We start from the raw sequence: 7,209 nt of genomic DNA on the forward strand, positions 1-7,209 counted from the left end.
AAGCTAACAGAGTTTGGAACATCCACTCTAGTTTACATTTGAATAAACTTTATTACCCTGAGCTCGTAGTGCCATGGTTACTTGAAACATTACCATTCTTTCTGGTGAAGAAAAAATATCGCACATAGAGACGGGTGTAATAAAAACGATTAACTTTGACGAGAATTGTGCGACCGACACTTCTTCATTAGGTAGCTAGAAAAGTTTAGAAGTTTTGATATGAGCCCGTATCTAAACTCATAGTGAACATTGCAGGTAATTTGCTGCAGATTGCAGTTGTTGGGATATTGAAAAGTGAAGATATAGAACAGCGATTACTCTCATAAATCCTGTATCATATAAAAATATAGAATAAGGAGAAGGGCAAACACGGACCACTGACTTAATTGTCCGTAGCCTTCCTAAAATTCGTATTGTTGCGTATCCAATCAATTGAGAGACATAAACGCCACATGTAGGTGCTACAAAAATATCTCAAGTTCACGATGGAGAAGATGAAATCATCTCGTTTGTCATAAATATGTTTTGTAAGTTTGTCGTTGACATCTATGTTCAATGAAATATTCAAATATGAAACAGATATGAAAAACTCGATATATGAATAGAAATGAGTATTGTTGATAAAACGTTGTCGATATATATATGAATGTCGAGTTAAAGAGCACAGAGATATATGTTTTATTCTCGTGTAGAAGCTTTTGAATAAATTTCGCCTCAGGATACAAATACAGATCAGCTAATAATGGAGCACAATTTATGTCCATGGGAATTCCAACAGACTGTTGGAAAACCTGATCATCAAAGACTAAGATTACTTAATATTGCCATTGAGAAACTCTAGCATCTTTTCAAAATCAACTTAAGAGTACTCGTGAGTAGAATCAGAGTAGTGTTTAACAATGTAATGTTTTGTATGGCTGAGCACAATATATATACATTTTCGAATTCAATGTTTCCATTTTTATTGAAGAAACAGCCATCTATGATGTCAAAACTTCTGGTCCTTAATTCATCGTGAGAAATGGTCCTGTCAAGTGTTGAAAAATTGTATGTTTTTTAATCTGTGGATCTTGGAAATGTTTATTAAATGATAGTTCTTTGGAACATCCACATTGTTATGATAACAACATCGATATGCACATGAATGAAAGTGACGGTAACGAACAGTTATCTATCTCATAACTCCTATAAGGAATACAAAATAGAGAGTTGGGCAAACATGGACCCCTGTACACATCAGAGGTGGGATCAGGTACCTAGAAAGAGTAACTATCCCCTGTTGACTGGTCACATCCACCGTGAGCCCTATACCTTGATCAGGTAAACGGAGTAATCAATATGAGTGTGCCAAGAAATGAATATGATTTTAATGCGACACAAAGCAATAGTCATCACAACATGATAAAAAAAGTTTATTCTGTGACTTTACATGGTGTTTGAACATTGGTCGATAAGATGAAGTCATTTAAACTAAGAATGTTGTGCCGCATGTCCGCTATATATAAATGACACAAGGGAAGGGAAAGTTTTTTTTTACAAAAAAAATCATAAACTTCCGTAACAGGCACGTGTTCTAATTGTTGGTCACTTATATATATATATATATATATATATATACATATATATATATATATAAATATATATATATATAAATTGACGATCAGATGGATCGGAGTTCAATCACATAACATTTATTTCTCTACAGGCTGTTTCGTAAGGGGATGGTTTCCCCTCACTCGTCGGGAGAAAAATGACATCTAACGAAAAACATCCGCGTGGCTGAGAATATGTTACACAGAAACTAAGATACGCCAACCATACTCATTCATTCCGTAATTCCACGAAAAAGAATACCACCGAGCTCAGCAAATTCATATGGACATTGAAAGACAAAAATATTGACTACAAAATCAAGTGGGAAATTTTAGGAAAAACATCATCATACTCAAACATTTCAAAAAAGTGCAACCTTTGTATTCTAGAGAAATTCTTTATAATATGTCATCCCGAAAAATCTTCATTGAATAAGCGTTCAGAACTTGTCAACACTTGCCGTCATTCCCATAAATTTCTATTTACTCAATCCTGTGTGTAATCATGCTTAGCAACTATCCAGTATGTTTCTGTGTAACATATTCTCAGCCACGCGGATGTTTTTCGTTAGATGTCATTTTTCTCCGACGAGTGAGGGGAAACCATCCCCTTACGAAACAGCCTGTAGAGAAATAAATATTATGTGATTGAACTCCATCTGATCGTCAATTTATGTAGCTCCGTGAGGCCACGTCGAGCACTCTAGAAGATTATATCGGAGATTTATCCCACTATATATATATATATATATATATATATATAAGTGTAGTTGTAGTGCTAGATGTATTTATATGTAGTTTTTGTTATTATTCTCTGTTGATATTAGCCACATTATGTAATTCTTTTCTTTTGTCCTGAAGAAGAAACGGGTCGTCCCGAAAATTTGACAATCTGGTTGTTCGTGTCGTTGGTCATTTTAGTGCTTTGTATATATATATATATATATATATATATATATATATATATATAAAGCACAGAAAATTTCACTTTATGTGGATACCCAGTCGTGAGTTCAACCCCGGGTAGGGGCGGAAGTGGGTATCCACATTAAGTGAAATTTTCTGTGCTTTATATTAATTATTTCTTCACTTAGGGCAGTTATGTTCATTTAAGAGTTCATTGCTATTTCTGTGCTTTATATATATATATATATATATATATATATATATATATATACTTTATGGTGTGTGGAGTCACGAGTCACGTTTTCGTAGATTGAAAAAAAAAATACATGTTCGTGTTCGAAGAGTTGTTGTTCTTTGTGCACGTGGAAACTCATTTTCTCCCTTTCCTGAATTGGTGGACATGTTTTGCCATGAAATAGACAATTATCCGACCCCCATGAAAATAAGTGCTTGTACAGCGTCTGTTTGACATTTCACTTTTATTTGGCTTTTTGTCATTTGTCATTATACTGCATTTGTAAGACTTGTGTTTCCCCTTACCCACATTTTTGCATTTTCCAGTTATATATACATGTACGTGTTAGATCTTCCGTTTTACCTTTGATTTGGTTTTTGTCATTCTCTGAAGGCGTCACATGATCAGTGATAAACGATGTAGCGTGACTAGCTGACAACGTTGTGGTTTTCTGTGAGATAGAAGATAATTGCTGATGAGCTGTTGGCATTACCAATATTGAATGAGTTCTGTGTGCTGTTCAAGCACTTTAAATATCGATAGGGATTGAATGAAGTAATCGGGATTCGCGTTTCAAAAATATGGCAGACTTAAAATGCAAGGTGGTGGTAAATATCAAATATAATTTGATATCAATATAACCTGACATTAAAATATCTTGAACCTCATCATTTGTATGGTATTATACATATTTTTTTATTTCCATTATTTGGTGAATTTTAAACAGACATGGATGTACAGCAATATTCGCAAAAACTGCTCCCGCGCGAACATTTATTCAATATTATTGTTTGATTGGCATTGTCATCTCAAGTGCAAAGTTATTTCGGCATTGTGATGTCACAATAATGCTGTTGTCTAAGTTTTCATTACAAAGTCATGTTGAAATGTAAACATATAATTTTGAAAGTTAAATGATTTATTGACAATTTGAGTAAATAGTGAGGAATAATAGTTTTCAATCACCTACATTAACACAAAAAGATTATGAAATGCTTTGTTACTCTGAGATCTTACTTGATTGTTGATATTCTTTATCTGATAGAGAGCGTAACGGTTGCCGCTGCAGCTGATAGAACGACACGTGCTGTTTTCACAGCGTGTACAGTTGAACTCAAGCTCTGATGGTGAATCAGGTTGACATCCATCTGTAATCATAACGAGGCTTTGCTTAAAATAATCATAATATCAATGCTTTGCGATGATATGATGTAAAACAACCAAACACACGGTAGAAACGTTTTAGCACGTCAGGATTTTTATTTCAAGAAACGTAATATATATTGGGTCAAATGCTGTCTGACGTGTTTCATACCGATTGTTAGATCGTTCTTGGCACACTGATTTTTAACTACGGATAACTCCGTTTACCTGATCAAGACCGAGAGGGGATGCTTACTTCTCTTAGGCACCTGATCCCACCTCTGGTGTATCCAGGGGTCCGTGCCTGCCCAACTCTCTATTTTGTATTGTTTATAGGAGTTGTGATTGATTACTGTTCGTTATCTTCAGCTTATTTTCAGTTTTATTTTTAGTTTTAAGTATGTATATATGGTATGTATGTAACATACCTTCACATACTATTTCATATTGTATCTGTATAATACGGATGTCTGTATATATGTTATCAGGACCACAATATAAACTAGTTTTTAAAATTAATTGTGCTATCCTGTTTAAAAAGGACATTCTGGTGTTGAAAACTCCAAGTATGAACTAGCTTTGGCTTTTCAAATAACGTATTCAAAACTCAATGTAACAGAGTAAAGTTTTGTGCGAATATGATGTGGACCTAATTGTCTGTTGATTTAATGTAAAGGTGAATTAAGTGTGACATCTGTACACTTGGTCTTTTATATGGACAATGTCCATCACTCCGTTTACGTCTTTGTGTGTTTGGAAAAAGTCCCATCATATTTCCTTGTGGACTAGTCAAATTTCCTACATTCTGTACATTATCATCGCAAACATAAATATTTAGGTGAATATTGTGTTTGACAAACCTGTAATGGATACTGGTCCCTACTCGTACCAGTCCACTCCAATGTTGTTGGACACGGAATCCGGTAGTATTACAGAGAGATAAACTGGACGGTAGTGATTCATTCCTCTCCTTACAATAGTTTGCAGAGAATTCCCAAGTTCCAATGTGGGCAATGTGCGATCCATTTTCACCATCTAAAATTTTATATTGTGTAATTAATCATGTATAGTTCTGATTCACAAACGAGTTTTTAAAAAATGATACAGATTTTGTAAGAGGCATTCTTAAAGAATGAAACCACGGCAAAGTGTTATTCAATGAAATGAAAACAAATCAATAAACGTAATAAAGATGATGGTTAGTTTGCTGTTTTGGATTATTTTATGGATATTTACCGACAGTATGTCTGCGAGTGTAAATTCTGCAGTGAAGAAATGAGTGGACAATATCTTCCTATGCCCAAAGTGGATTGACCCTTGATCTTTGACCAAGTGACCTCAAAATCAATAAGAGTCATCTACCCCTTAGAAAGTACCACTGTACCAAGTTTGGTGTCAATCAAGCAAGTGATTCTCAAAAGATAGCAGACAATAAATTATCATGTACAGTTTGACCATCATGTAAACCCAAAATCAATAGGGTTCATTAACTCCTTACGATGTACCAAGTTTGATGACTGTCGAGGAATCGGTTCTCAAGAAAAAGACTTTGTGCACAAAAAATGTTATGTGGATTTTAGTCTATTGAACCAAAGAATTAGAAGAAGTGTTACTTCGCCACATAATCAAACATACATATGTGTTACTGGGACACTCTGAGACACATAATCAAACATTCATGTGTGTTACTGCGGCACTCTGAGACACATAATCAAACATACATGTGTGTTACTGGGACACTCTGAGACACATAATCAAACATACATGTGTGTTACTGGGACACTCTGAGACACATAATCAAACATTCATGTGTGTTACTGACAAACAATTTGTGAACCTGTGATGATTAGTACATGGATTATTTCATCTGTTATCTATGAAAGGTGAAGATAACGAACAGTGATCAATCTCATAACTCCTACAAGCAATACAAACTAGATAGTTGGGCAAACACGGACAATGTAATCATAGAAATAAAATTTTAAAGCATTACATACTAATCCTGACGCATAGCCCGCTGTGGGTAATGTTGTCATTGCAACTCAGTGTAATCAGTGAGGGTGAGGAGTTCAAACAGTTTAGCAACACACAGTTGTGTGAAAGATCTGCGCTTACTATCTCAGTTTCTGCAATTCAAAAAATCTTTACATGTGGTTACTAGTAATGATTTCTTCTTAAGATATATTCTTTTAACGAATGTTACGTTGATAAGCTGACTCTTACCTCTAAAAGTTTTGAACACATTGGATGCTGATGTCCCCCCGCAATATAGTCCCAGTGGCGGGATATCCTTACACGGTATAGTACAGAGATCGTTAACAGCTGGATCAGTTACGTTAGGATATTCAACACAAAGGCACTTGGTATTCTGCAAAAATAAGCGTCTATTTCTCTCTTCTTGAGTGTTTGTTTGTTTTGTTTTGATTGATGTCTTCCGCCACACTCAACAATTTTTCAGTTATCTGGACCGCCGTAAAATGGCTGAAATATTGCCAAAACGACGTAAAACCTCAATCAATCAATCAATTCAGTTATCTGGTGGCGCCCAGTTTTTGTTGGTGGAAGAGAGAACCCAGATACAATGTACCTGGGAAGAGACCACCGAACTTTCGAAAGTAAACTGGGAAACTTTCTTACTTACCGGCGCGAGCGGGATTCGAACCCGCGCCGACCAGAGGTGAGAGACCGTGTAATTTTGAGCGCGATGCTCTAACCACTCGGCCACGTAAGTTTGGGTGTTTCTGTGAGTAAGTTTTGAGTGTTTGTGGGTGTAAGGTTTGAGTGTGTGTGTGTGTGTGCATGTGTGTGCGTGTGTGTGTGTGTGTGTGTGTGTGTGTGTGCGTGTGCGTGTGTGTGTAGGTTTTGAGTGTATGTGTGTGTAAGTTTTGAGTGTATGTCTGTGTAAAGTCACGATACCACACACCACATGCTAGTATTCCATTCATAAGCACGGTTGCAGTAATAGTTGAAAGAGTTATAAAGCAATACTCTCATTTACAAAGTGTATAGATAAAATAAGAACAGCACAAGAAAGGAGAATTTCTCACCTTAACAATGAAATGATGACTCGTATTACAGATGTCCTCACACAAAGTGATGGACGGGTAGGGAATCGTGTGTTGTACACTGGAGGGTGAAAAACTGGGATTCACCTCATCAATGTAAAACTTATACGGTATCAATGCAGCCTTTATAATTTCATTTACATTCATAAAAATTTTGAGAACATGATTTTTCTCATAAACTTTAACAGTTTGAAATTCTATTTCAGTGCAGTTAAAACACACACACACACACACACACACACACACACACACACACACACACACCTTA

Source organism: Ostrea edulis, chromosome 4 (genome assembly GCF_947568905.1).
Source record: "Ostrea edulis chromosome 4, xbOstEdul1.1, whole genome shotgun sequence".
Classification (NCBI taxonomy): domain Eukaryota; kingdom Metazoa; phylum Mollusca; class Bivalvia; order Ostreida; family Ostreidae; genus Ostrea; species Ostrea edulis.